The sequence below is a fragment of the Hyla sarda genome, chromosome 2, assembly GCF_029499605.1.
Source record: "Hyla sarda isolate aHylSar1 chromosome 2, aHylSar1.hap1, whole genome shotgun sequence".
In the NCBI taxonomy this organism is placed as follows: Eukaryota; Metazoa; Chordata; class Amphibia; order Anura; family Hylidae; genus Hyla; species Hyla sarda.
The window spans coordinates 376,636,762-376,650,940 of NC_079190.1; the positions used below are offsets into that span (position 1 = coordinate 376,636,762).

A 14,179-nucleotide genomic window follows, 5' to 3' on the forward strand; every position below is an offset into this window, starting at 1 on the left:
ACTTCAGAAGCTAATAACTATTGGAAGGATTAAGATTTTTTAATAGAAGTAATATAAAAATCTGTTTAACTTTCCGGAGCCAGTTGATATCTAAAAAAAAGTTTTGGCCTGCAATACCCCTTTAACCCCTTAACGACGCAGGACGTATATTTATGTCCTGCGCCGGCTCCCGCGATATGAAGCGGGGTCGCGCTGCGACCCCGCATCACATCGCATCGGTCCCGGCGCTCATCAACGGACGGGACCCGCGGCTAATATCACACATTGCCAAGCGCGGCAATGTGCGGTATTAACCCTTTAGAAGCGGCGGTCAAAGCTGACCGCCGCTTCTAAAGTGAAAGTGAAACTATCCCGGCTAGTCAGTCGGGCTGTTCGGGACCGCCGCGGTGAAATCGCGGCATTCCGAACAGCTTACAGGACACCGGGAGGGCCCTTACCTGCCTCCTCGGTGTCCGATCGACGAATGACTGCTCCGTGCCTGAGACCCAGGCAGGAGCAGTCACGCGCCGATAACACTGATCACAGGCGTGTTAATACACACCAGTGATCAGCATGAGAGAGCAGTGTGTCCAGTGTTATAGGTCCCTATGGGACCTATAACACTGCAAAAAAAAGTTTTAAAAAAGTGTTAAGAAAGGTCATTTAACCTCTTCCCTAATAAAAGTTTGAATCACCCCCTTTTCCCATAAAAAAAAATAAAAAAGTGTAAAAATATAAATAAATAAACATATGTGGTATCGCCGCGTGCGTAAATGTCCGAACTATAAAAATATATCATTAATTAAACCGCACAGTCAATGGCGTACGCGCAAAAAAATTCCAAAGTCCAAAAAAGCGTATTTTTGGTCACTTTTTATACCATTAAAAAATAAATAAAAAGTGATCAAAAAGTCCGATCAAAACAAAAATCATACCGATAAAAACTTCAGATCACGGTGCAAAAATGAGTCCTCATACAGCCCTGTACGTGGAAAAATAAAAAAGTTATAGGGGTCAGAAGATTTCATTTTTAAACGTATAAATTTTCCTGCATGTAGTTATGATTTTTTCCAGATGTACGACAAAATCAAACCTATATAAGTAGGGTATCATTTTAACCATATGGATGTACAGAATAATGATAAGGTGTCATTTTTTACCAAAATATGCACTGCGTAGAAACAGAAGCCCCCAAAAGTTACAAAATGGCATTTTTTCTTCGATTTTGTCGCACAATGATTTTTTTTCCGTTTCGCCGTGCATTTTTGGGTAAAATGACTAATGTCACTGCAAAGTAGAATTGGTGACGCAAAAAATAAGCCATAATATGGATTTTTAGGTGGAAAATTGAAAGGGTTATGATTTTTAAAAGGTAAGGAGGAAAAAAGGAAAGTGCAAAAACGGAAAAACCCTGAGTCCTTAAGGGGTTAATTACACCCCCTCCCAGGAGCGGATTGACAACACTTGGGGCCCACGGACCAAAAAAAAGCAAGGGCCCCTACTAGGCTCTGCAGCTCGTCACTCTTCTACCATGCCCCTATTCCACCTAAATCCCACACACAATAAACTAAAATTTATATATATATAAGAAACACTTTAAAATAGGTAAATTTCCATAACTAATAATACTGGTATACAAGGAGTAAATATATACCACCACACAATAACTGGATAATACCGCCATACTGTACTGAATAAAACCACTATACACAGACCAGTATACTATAAAGGATCTGTATCAGTGATTATATACAGAACCATATGGCGGTAGATATCAGCTGTACACAGGATGTGTACACCATATAAGTGATTACAGTAAAATTTTGGGACTCACAATTACGTATTTTTTGATCAGCGGCGTCCTCTTTCCTTTTCTTCTCTGTCCGGATAAGACCGCCATGTGGATCTCTTAACATCTGCAGGAAAAACCATGTGCCCTCCCCTCCTCTACACAATCTTTCCATCTATAGGCCCACAAACTATAATAATGCCCTCCTTGGTGTCCTGCACAGAAAACGGGCAGGTAGGTAGGTAGCCAGGTAAATAGGTAACTAGGTAGGTAGATCAGGAAGCCAGATATGAGGGTAGGTAACAAGTTAAGTAGGTAGGGGGCTAGCTAGGTAGTTAGGCAGCCATGTATGAAGGCCAAGTATGTACATAGTTAGGTAGCTGGGTATGTAGGTAAGTAGTTAGGCATCCAGGTATAAAGTTAGGTATCCCCCCTTCCCTGTAGGTATAGGCAGCAGAGTTAAACCCCCTTCCCAATAGGTATAGGAACAGAGTTAACCCCCCTTTCTCCTTAGGTATAGGCAGCAGAGTCCCCCCACCCCCTTTCCCCATAGGTATAGGAGGAGATAAAAAAAAAAAAACCTCCCCCGTTTCCCATAGGTATAGGCAGAGTTAAACCCTTTTTTTCCCATAGGTATAGACAGATTCCCCCCCCCCTTCTTCCCCATTGGTATAGGCAGAGTTACCTTCCCCTCTTTCCCATAGGTATAAGCAGGTACACCACCCTCTTTCCCATATGTATAAGCAGAGCTACACCCCCCCCTCTTTCCCATAGGTATATGCAGTTACTACCCCCCCCCCTCATTCCCATAGGTATATGCAGTTACACCCCCCCTCTCTTTCCCATAGGTATATGCAGTTACACCCCCCTCTTTCCCATAGGTATATGCAGTTACACCCCCCTCTTTCCCATAGGTATATGCAGTTACATCCCCCCTTTCCCATAGGTATATGCAGTTCCACCCCCCCCCCCTTCCCATAGGTATATGCAGTTCCACCCCCCCCCCCCTTTCCCAATGGTATATGCAGTTACATCCCCCCCTCTTTCCCATAGGTATATGTAGTTACACCCCCCCTTCCCATAGGTATATTCAGTTACCACCCCCCCCCCACCCCCCCGGTCCGCCCCTGGCACCATCCTTGTGAGCGGAACCTGGGGCCGGCCGCCCCACCCCTCCCCCGCCTCCCCCTTAGTACGCCACTGACTGTAGTTCCTCTTTAAGAACAGGAAACGATTGAAGGAGTTATTATTTATGTATTATCCATACTCTTAAGCGCTTGTTGTTAGGAGAGAGCTTCCATCATTTCAGGGTATCTTAGAGCACCTGAACAAGAAACGAGACCAACCAGTCACATCAACAAATCTAGTTTAAAGGGCCATGTAGGTCCTCAGTGAGGGTATGGTCACAAGGCAGAATTTTATATCTAAACACAGAATTCAGCTGAAATTCAAGCCCTATTGATTTGAGAGTAAAAGCAAATCCCCATAGCAAACCTATCCTGCTCTGGACAGTCCCTGACATGGACAGAGGTGTCAGCAGAGAGCACTGTGGTCAGACAGAAAGGAAATTCAAAAAGAAAAGAACTTTCTGGAATGATTAAGATTTTTTTAATAGAAGTAATTTATTTACAAATCTGTTTAACTTTCTGTCAACAGTTAAAAGAAAATGTTTTCCAGTGGAGTACTCCATTAATTGAATTGTAGGCAACCTCATCTGAAGGTCTGACAGCGACCTAGCTTGTTTTTTGTTTTTTGTTTTTTTTTAAAGGGTCATCCTGGTGACTTATTATTTTGAGAATATTTTTCCATTCTGTGAATCCCTCATAGAAAGCAACCCCATGTACTCCACATTTTTTTTTTATTACAAATGTACTTATCTCACCATATAAATTATGTTTCTTTTTATGTCCTCCCATAATGCCATGCACATCTGAACGCCTCTCTTATCTGGCAAAGACTTATTCTGATGTGCTTTATAATTAAAATGTCATATTTACTGTGAAAAAGACTTATGCAAAACAGTATGAGAGGGAGCAGAGGAATGTAACACTGCTTTATTATACATATTTATAGCTATTTTTATACTGACATACTTGTGTGACAGAGCTATGGTTACTGTGAGTTCTGCCATTAGGTGGCGCACTAAAGAGAGCTCAAGACAGTTGTCAGGTTCTAATTCTATATATCATATGATTAGTGCCCCAACATAACACCAACCTAGAACAGTAGGAATACATGGCACTGTCATTTTAACTCTGTGTTTGCTTTTGGGTCATATATTATATTTTTGGAGTTTCGTGTATACAAGCACTAGCTTCAGCGGCTACTAGGAAATTGGATTCTTTTGTATGCTTTGGCAGAACTGGTGTAAATACTCAATATTAGTTGTCACCCGTCACCTGTGTGGATGGCTAAAACGGAAACTGCCAATAAGAATCTTAAAGACATCAAGTTGGAGCAGGATGCCACATTTTTAAGTATGTTTATTCATATATTCTTTTCACTATAATGAAAGGCATATACAGTATGTTGTCCACTGCTCTGTTGCAAAAGGGTTACATCAAAATCATGTTGCGGTTATCAATACTGGTTTTCAGCCACCCATTAATTTGACATACAATGCATTCAGAAAGTTTATAGACCCTTTCACCTTTTTTACATTTGTCATGTTGCAGCCTTGTGCTAAAATAAAAATGAAGAATCTATTTCGAAATTTAGCTCAGGGGCCTCCCATTTCTTTTGATCAAAGCCACCTGTGTTAAAGGAAAACTGTCACATATTTTCTCCTGCACTATCCACAGGTATTGGTGGATAGTGCGGGAGACGCTGATTAAAACGAGCCCTACCTTGGTCTGATCCACGCCGCCGGTCACCCGCAATTGTAGTTTTAATCTCTGTGTATATCCGGCTGTAACTGGCAAAGGCGGGGCTTCTGCGGGCTAACGGACACTGACGTCAGCGCCGCTCATGAATATTCATCCCTCCTGTTCTCCCTCTCTTCGCCGCTCCTAACCAGAGGGAGGGATGAATATTCATGAGTGGCGCTGACATCAGTGTCCATTAGCCCGCAGAAGCCCCGCCTTTGCCAGTTACAGCAGGATATACACAGAGATTAAAACTACAATTGCGGGCGAACGGCGGTGCGGATCAGACAAAGGTAGGGCTCGTTTTAATCAGCCTCTCCCACACTATCCACCAATACCTGTGGATAGTGTGGGAGAAAATATGTGACAGCTTTCCTTTAAAGGGGTTATTAACCATAAGGTGATTTTAGTATGTACCTGGCAGACAGTAATGGACATGCTTAGGAAGGATCTGCGCTTGTCTTGGGGCTAAATGGCTATGTGGTGAGATTACCATAACACTGTGGCTAGCTTTTTGTGAACTGGTATTTCCTGTTGAGTTTTCTTCTTTTGCCTACAAATCCCAGAATTCCATTTCCTCCCTCCCACACATCAGCCACCCCACCCATTGAAACATAAATGAGCTGCATCCATTCAAAAGACCTGTGGTTTTCAATCAGGGTGCCTACAGCTGTTGCATTAGTTGCAGATTGATCTATCTCCCACCAAGTGATCCCTCCACGCATTGAAGCAGACAGGCTCCCTGTCAGCAGCTGACTAGTGAGTCAGGTCTTGGCCACATTGCAACCTGGGAAAAATCTGAGACAACCGTCATTTTGTATGCTGTTAAAAATATTGGGGTGAAAATCACATAAGAATTGTGAGAAAACCATCACACACAGGTACAGACAATATATTATGAACTACACTAACTTTACAGCCCCTGTCGCATAGACAAATAAAAAAAGGACAGGATTGTGTGGAGCTTCAGATCTGGACAAAGTTTTCAAGAGCACAGTACCACTATTCATTGCCGACTTCCCTGGATGATAGGGCACTCCAAGGCTGCTGACCCGCTACTGACAGGCTGCTATAGATGTTATGCTCTGAGCATAACCAACTCTGGTGAGCGCAATCTCATTACTACTTATGCCTGCATCCACAATGGTAATTCACTAGGATCACGCTCCTCCTTTTCTCTTTTTTGTCTCTTCAGTGCTTTTTTTCAAGAGCACCATAATTCTTAAATGGAAGAAGGACTCTTTTTAGAGCTGGCCAACCTACCAAACTAAGTAATCGGGTCTTGCTAACAGAGGTGACCAAGAACCCAGTAGTCCCTTTGGCTGAAGTGCAAAGATGCTGTGTGCAGAGATGAGAAACTTCAAGATGGTCAACCATTACCACTGCATTCCCCCAATCTGGGCTTTATAGCAGAATGTCCAAAATGAAGCCCCTCCTCAGAAAAAGACGCATGAAAACTCCTAAAGACTGTAAAAAAACAAGATTTTTCTGGTCTGAGAAAGCCAATATTAAAGATCTTGGCATCAATCCTAAGCCTCATGCTTGAAAAAAAAAAAAAAAACAGTTGCCCAATACCATCCCTACAGTGAAGCATGGTGATGAAAGGGTCATGCTGTGGCTATGTTTTTCCAGCGGCTGGGACAAGGAGACTGGTCAGGGTTGAGGGAAATAAATAAAGCAAAGAACAGAGATATTATTAATGAAAACTTGATCCAGAGTTCTCTGGACCTCAGACTGAGCAGAAGGTTTACTGTCCAACAAGACAATGACCCTAAGCACACAGCCAAGACAACACAGGAGTGACTTAGGGACAACCCTGTGAATGGCCAAGACAGAGCCCTGACTTGTACCCAATCAAACATCTCTTCAGAGACTTGAAAATGGCTTCCAACTCCTGGTGTTCAAACCTTGTGGCATCCCAAGAAGACATGAGGATGTAATTGCTGCCAAAAGTGGTTCCCGAGGTACTGAATAAAGGGCTAGGATACTTATGTTAAGGCCGTATTTTAGTTTTTTCTCTTTTATGTATTTAGCAAAGTTTCTAAAAATCTAAATGTGGAAAAAGTGAAAGGGTGTGAAAACTTTATGAATGCACTATATATCATGCACCCTAAATGTGTATAATGGGAAAAACTGTTTGGATTGTGGGGTGAATAAATAAACAAAAGACAGTAAAAACAAAAACTGTCTGGCTCTTCCCATAACAAACAATCGCAGCTCAGATTTCCTTTTACCAGAACTTCATATATGAAAGATTTTGTTTTCACAGATTTTATTTATTTCCCCCAGTATTCATGGTGCCCACACGCAATAATACCCAGATGGCAGATAGGAGCTAGTAGTCACATATAGAGGACCATCAGATCATATGTGACCCCACCCTGCGGATAGCCCGCCACTGATTTAGAGTAAATTACATTTGTTGTCATATGTTTTTTTTTTTTATCCTTGTAGTTCATCTATGACAAAAGAACAGCTTCATAAACTGGATTGATAGCCTATTTGTCAGAAAGTGTAATAAGAGATCAATGAGATTCGTGTTCTGTAAATTAGAAGTCACACAAGATGCATTTGCCTCCCATTTACCACCTGAGAACACGGCTGTTCAGCCAAGGCACAGCTGCCATGTGCAAATCCCCTAGAGTTCCTACCATAGACTTCTGTTCTGTAAATCGTTTTACTGAAATGTGGGGGCAGGGTTCTTTGTGACAAAAAGGAGCTTGTACTCAGTTTTATGTATGCAAATTATGCCATTACACAATACAGGACATTATTTGATTTAAACCAGTAGACATTTTTACCCTTATATAGAAATAAATTATTACCAGTATTGGTGGCATTAATAGAAAAAAGTGGGCCCCATAAAAATATTGAAATGGACCTTTTATTGTGTCATCTCATTTTGCCAGCAAGAACAGAAAGGTCTGATGTTTTTTTCTCCTTTGCTTTTCGTGACCGATTGGTTAATATCTCCCTCCATTAATTTGCTGACAGTGCAGTTCCTTAACCCCTTAAGGACTCAGGGTTTTTCCGTTTTTGCACTTTCGTTTTTTCCTCCTTACCTTTTAAAAATCATAACCCTTTCAATTTTCCACCTAAAAATCCATATTATGGCTTATATTTTGCGTCGCCAATTCTAGTTTGCAGTGACATTAGTCATTTTACCCAAAAATACACGGCGGACCGGAAAAAAAAATCTGAAGTTTTTATCGGTATGATTTTTGTTTTGATCAGACTTTTTGATCACTTTTTATTCATTTTTTAATGGTATAAAAAGTGACCAAAAATGCGCTTTTTTGACTTTTGAATTTTTTTGCGCGTACGTCATTGAACGTGCGGTTTAATTAATGATATATTTTTATAGTTCGGACATTTACGCACACGGCGATACCACATATGTTTATTTTTTATTTATTTTTACACTGTTTTATTTTTTTATGGGAAAAGGGGGGTGAATCAAACTTTTATTAGGGAAGGGGTTAAATGACCTTTATTAACACTTTTTTTTTACATTTTTTTTTGCAGTGTTATAGGTCTCATAGGGACCTATAACACTGCACACACTGATCTTTTACACAGATCACAGGCGTGTATTAACACGCCTGTGATCAGTGTTATCGGCGCTTGACTGCTCCTGCCTGGATCTCAGGCACGGAGCAGTCATTCGCCGATCGGACACCGAGGAGGCAGGTAGGGGCCCTCCCGGTGTCCTGTCAGCTGTTCGGGATGCCGCGATTTCACCGCGGTGGTCCCGAACAGCCCGACTGAGCAGCCGGGTCACTTTCACTTTAGAAGCGGCGGTCAGCTTTGACCGCCGCTTCTAAAGGGTTAATACCGCACATCGCCGCGATCGGCGATGTGTGGTATTAGCCGCGGGTCCCGGCCGTTGATGAGCGCCGGGACCGACGCGATATGATGCGGGATCGCGGCGCGATCCCGCTTCATATCGCGGGAGCCCGCGCAGGACGTAAATATACGTCCTGCGTCGTTAAGGGGTTAAAGGAGTACTCCAGTGGAAAAAAAAAAAAATTTTAAATCAACTGGTGCCAGAAAGTTAAACAGATTTGTAAATTACTTCTATTAAAAAATCTTTATCCTTCTAGTACTTTTTAGCAGCTGTATGCTACAGAGGAAATTTTTTTCTTTTATCTTTTTTTGTATTGTCCACAGTGCTCTCTGCTGACACCTGATGCCCGTATCAGGAACTGTCCAGAGCAGGAGAAAATCTGCATAGCAAACCTTTGCTACTCTGGACAGTTCCTGACACCGACAGAGGTGTCAGCAGAGAGCACTGTGAACAGGACAAAAAAGAAATTCAGAAAGCAAAGAATTTACTCTGTGGCATACAGCTGCTAATAAGTACATGAAGGATAAAGATTTTTTAATAGAAGTAATTTACAAATCTGTTCACCAGAACTGGCACCAGTTCGTTAAAAAAAAAAATTCCACCGGAGTACCCCTTTAAAGAGAGTAGTTCTGTGCAATTTCTTACCAATAGAAAAAGGAATGAGAACAAACAAGACAGAGCCTCCTCTCTGCAAAGGCTCCATAGCAGCCACATAGTCTGCAATTATGGTACATCAGTATTATTTCTTCAGTTGTATATTTTATGTACCATATTGTTTTTCCTTTGTATCTTAAAAAGTATCTGTCACCAAATAAACTTGCCTAAACTAACTCAGGCTATGTTTCGTAACTTTTTCTAACACCCCCCTAAAAAAGAAATTCAGAACCTTAAAAAGATGTGTATCATACCTTGCTCACATAGTGCAATCTCCCAGCATGAGAAAGTTCCCAGAAGGCATGACATCAACGAAGCCTGCTGGGGGACCACTTCCGCCGTGATGAATAGAAGACCTCAAGCTCTGTGCAGCAGCTTTCAGTCTATGTATCTTTCAGTGAGGCTCTTTGCAGCTTTGAGTGAGGCTCTGTGCAGCTGTCAATCAATCTCAGTGCAGAGAAGCACTTCCTGAGTTTGGGCTCCTGCTAGGCCGGGATGAGACCAAACTCATTGTATTAATTGTGGCCGGGAACAGAACAGAGCCACCTAATAGCTGTTTTTCTATTACATTTCCAACATAGTTATGTTAATAATTTTAAAAGCAAATAAATCGGAAAGTGTCTGCTAATTACACAAGGAACACTATATTAAAAGTTTTATTTCTTGACAGGTACTCTTTAACCCCTTAAGGACTAAGCCCATTTGGGCCTTAAGGACTCAGCCCATTGGGGCCTTAATGACAATTTTATTTTTACGTTTTTGTTTTTTTCTCCTTGCCTTCTAAAAATCATAACTCTTTTAAATTTTCCCACAGACTAATATGAGGGCCTGTGTTTTGCGTGACCAGTTGTCCTCTGTAATGACATCACTCATTTTACCATAAAATTTATGGCGCAACCAGAAAAATACTATTTGTGTGGGGAAATTGATAAGAAAACCGCAATTTAGCTAATTTTGGAAGGTTTCGTTTTCATGCTGTACACTTTACAGTAAAATAGACATGTTTTCCATATTCTGTGTGTCAGTACGATTAAAATAATACCGATGATTACATACTTTTCTGTTATTGTACCACTTTTAAAAAGTTGCAAACTTTTTGACCAAATTAGTGCGTTTAAAATCACTCTATTTTGCTGTCCTATAACTTTTTCATTTTTTCGTATAAGTTGCGGTATAAAACTTAAAATTTTTTATAACATTTTTTGGGAATAAAATGTTGTAAAAAAGCAGCAATTTTTACCTTTTTTTATTTTTTTTTTACATTCACGCCATTCACCATATGGGATAATTAACATTATATTTAATAGTCAAGATATTTACGCACGCGGCAATACCAAATATGTTTATGGAAAAAAAAATTTACTTCTATTTTTTTACTTTTATTTTTACACTTTAATAGTCCCCATAGGGGACTATTTATAGCAATCATTTGATTGCTAATACTGTTCAGTGCTATGCATAGGGCATAGCACTGACCAGTGTTATCGGCTATCTTCTGCTCTGGTCTGCTTGATCTCAGACCAGAGTGGAAGATGCCGGGAGACGGGTGGAGGCAGGTGATGTGACCTCCGTCCGCCATTACAGATGATCGGATCTTCGCGGCAGCGCTGCGGGTGATCTGATCATGCATTTTTCTGACCGCACTCCTGCAGATGCAGTGATCTGTATTGATCAAGGCATCTGAGGCTTTAATGGCAGACATCTGCGCGATCGCAGATGTCGGCCATTACCGGCGGGTCCCTGGCTGCTATCAGCAGCTGGGAACTGCCGCCTATGACCGAGCTTCGCTCCGATGCTCGCAGTCATGCACAGGATGTAAATGTTCGTCCTGGTGCATTAAGTACCAACACATCAGGACGTACATTTATGTCCTGTGTCATTAACCTCTTAAGGACTTAGGGCGTACCTGTACGCCCTAAGCCCGGTGTGAAAAACGGGGTCACGCCGTGACCCCGCATCACACCGGGTTAGTCCCAGCTGCTAACGATAGCCGGGACCCTGGGCTAACAGCGTGCTGCATCGATCGTTGTTCCGCGCGCTGTTAACCCTTCAGACGCGGCGATCAAAGTTGACTGCCGCATCTGAAAACGAAAGTAAACGCTTCCCGGCAGCTCAGTCGGGCTGATCGGGACATTGCGATAAAATCGCGATGTTCAGATCAGCTAGGACGCAGGCGGAGGTCTGCTTACCTCTCTTCGCAGTGTCCGATCGGGGAATGATTTATCCAAGCCTGAGCTACAGGCTTGAGCAATCGAGCCCCTATCTGACTGATCCCTGCAAAGCTATGGCTTTGCAGGGATCAGCATAGGAGATCAGTGTGTGCAGTGCTATAGCTCCCTATGGGACCTATAACACTGCAAAAAAAAAGGGGGGGGAAAAAGTTAACAAAGGTCATTTAACCCCTTCCCTATTAAAAGTTCGAATCACCCCCCTTTTCCCATAAAAAAAAAACTGTGTAAATAAAAATAAACATATGTGGTATCGCCGCATGTGAAAATGTCCGAACTATAACAATATATCGTTAATTAAATTGCACGGTCAATGGCGTGCACGCAAAAAAATTCCAAAGTCCAAAATAGTGTATTTTTGGTCACTTTTTATATCATGAAAAAAGGAATAAAAAGCTATCAAAAAGTCCGATCAATACAAAAATGGTACCGATAAAAACTTCAGAACACGACGCAAAAAAAAGCGTCCTCATACCGGCCCATATGCGGAAAAATAAAAAAGTTATAGGGGTTAGAAGATGAGAATTTTTAACATATAAATTTTCCTGCATGTAGTTATGATTTTTTTCCGAAGTACGACAATATCCAACCTATATAAGTAGGGTATCATTTTAACCGTATGGATCTACAGAATAAAAATAAGGTGTTATTTTTACCGAAAAATGCACTGCGTAGAAACGGAAGCCCCCAAAATTTACAAAATGAAATTTTTTCTTCAATTTTGTCGCACAAAGATTTTTTTTCCGTTTCACTGTGGATTTTTTTGGTAAAATTACTAATGTCACTGCAAAGTAGAATTGGTGGCGAAAAAAATAAGCCAATGTATGGATTTTTAGGTGCAAAATTGAAAGCGTTATGATTTTTAGAAGGTGATGAGGAAAAAATGAAAATGCAAAAACGGAAAAACGCTGAGTCCTTAATTTAAGGGGTTAAGGGAATATTACACTTGACCTAGTCCAACCCAGTATGGGCTATTCTACCAGTAACTGTCACAGGCCATATAAATTTAAAAAAAATAATAGTGTTCCTAAACCCTAAACCTTTGTATGTTCTGAAACATTCCGCCATGCCAGTCCCTATGTTCTATGTACAGTATCTGTACAAAATAGTATTTACGCCTCCTATTTTTTATCCACATTCCCACATGTAATCTCGGCAACTGGATTGCTCTCAGAATTCACTGGTTTTCCTCATTTACATTACAGAGGTCTTTTTGCTGCTTTTTTCGAGGATACATCCAGTTACTGCTTACCTTTCAGCCATACAAATGTGTGTTCAATCTCCAAATACGGTACATAGAGGGTTTAAGGTTCACTGCGGAGAGTGAAAGATTTCACTTGACTAATGTAAGAATTATTCTCACAATCCAAGTCCTAAATAATTCAATTTCCTGAGTTGCATTGTGGAAACATAATAGAATAGGAAAAAGGCTTATATGTTCCTGGAAACTGGATTAAAAAGTAATATTTGAATACAATAAAAAGATGATCATATTTGTACTAGCATTTTTCTTAAATTCATATATGTATTATGACATTCATTAAAAATCCTACATAGTTCGGGCTCCTCTCACAACTCTATTAGTGCAAAGAGTTTATAGGCTATCCTTACTGTTATAAAAAAAAAATGGAGTACAGAACAAAGGATGAATTTGTGAAGTGTTAGAGGGAGAAGGTCTGATCCATGAATGTGGAATTTTTCCAGTTTACAGGTAATTGGAATGGGGTGGTAACCTTTAGTACCTCTGTGTATCCTTGTGGACTGACATTGGACCCCTTGTCTTGTACATTGGGACATACTTCACACCTATCTGTAAGAGAGAGCCACCAGCTTTCTGTCCTTATACTACTTTATCTGGCCTGCAAATTGGAAGGATACTCTTCCCCCATCTCTTTTGGAAAATAAGGCCTAGGTTAATGCTGGTCTTAGTCTGAAATAGTTGTGTATCAATAGAGAGGAGCATTAAAGAATGTTTAAGCCCTCTGGGCCCCAATTCTCAATGCTACTGGTTTTGCACCCCCTTTTCTGGTGGGATACAGAATGTGGTAGTTAGATTCAAGGCCTGGGAATTTAGCATATGGAGGTGCTGGTTTGGTGGGCTCTCCGGTGGAAATTTTGTCAGGGCGTACTTGCTGAATGGAATGTAAGGCCCATGATGTTTTGTCTTGAATACAAGGGATTCTTGATTCTATATGGACTGACCTCTGCTTTACTGCAGTGTGAAGCATAGAAAACCTTGCCCATACTACCAGAAACTGTTTTGATATGCCATCTTCACTATATGGTACCTTTACAGGGGGGTTTGGGTCAAGGTTAAAAATTCACTTGCTATGTCTGAACCCAGCCTAGTTGCACAACTTTAAAATAGAATCATAAGGGCATTGTATGATAAATAAATGCTAGTGACTGGCATAGATGGCAGGACTAAACATATTTAAATCATCAGACATTGTAAACTTTCAAGGGATTTAATAGATGAAAATGCAGATGACATAGGTTATGCCTGCCACGAGTGTTAAAGTGACTTTAATATTCACAGCCATCCTTTAGATAAGCCATTAATATGACATTAATGAAGTCTCACTTTTGGCATACAACCATTTGATGACAAAAAATAAGAGTGCTGCGTCCTCTTCACTGTTTACCAGTCATACCACTGTTTATTTGGTCTATGTGTAGTTTTGCAGCACAATTCTATTCTTTGTTATAGAAGTGAGCAGCAGTACCAGACACTGCCAATGCCAGATTGTAAATCTACAGAAATGTAATATTGATAGCCTATTCTAAAGACAAATTTTGACCGAATGTGCTAATTATT

General features: G+C 40.9%; 1 protein-coding gene across 2 annotated transcripts in view; it reads left to right on the forward strand.

Annotated features, from left to right (window-relative positions):
- Positions 1 to 14,179, forward strand: part of CCDC92B (coiled-coil domain containing 92B) — a 97,148-nt gene that overhangs the window by 17,186 nt on the left and 65,783 nt on the right. The gene's annotated exons all lie outside the window — the stretch shown is intronic.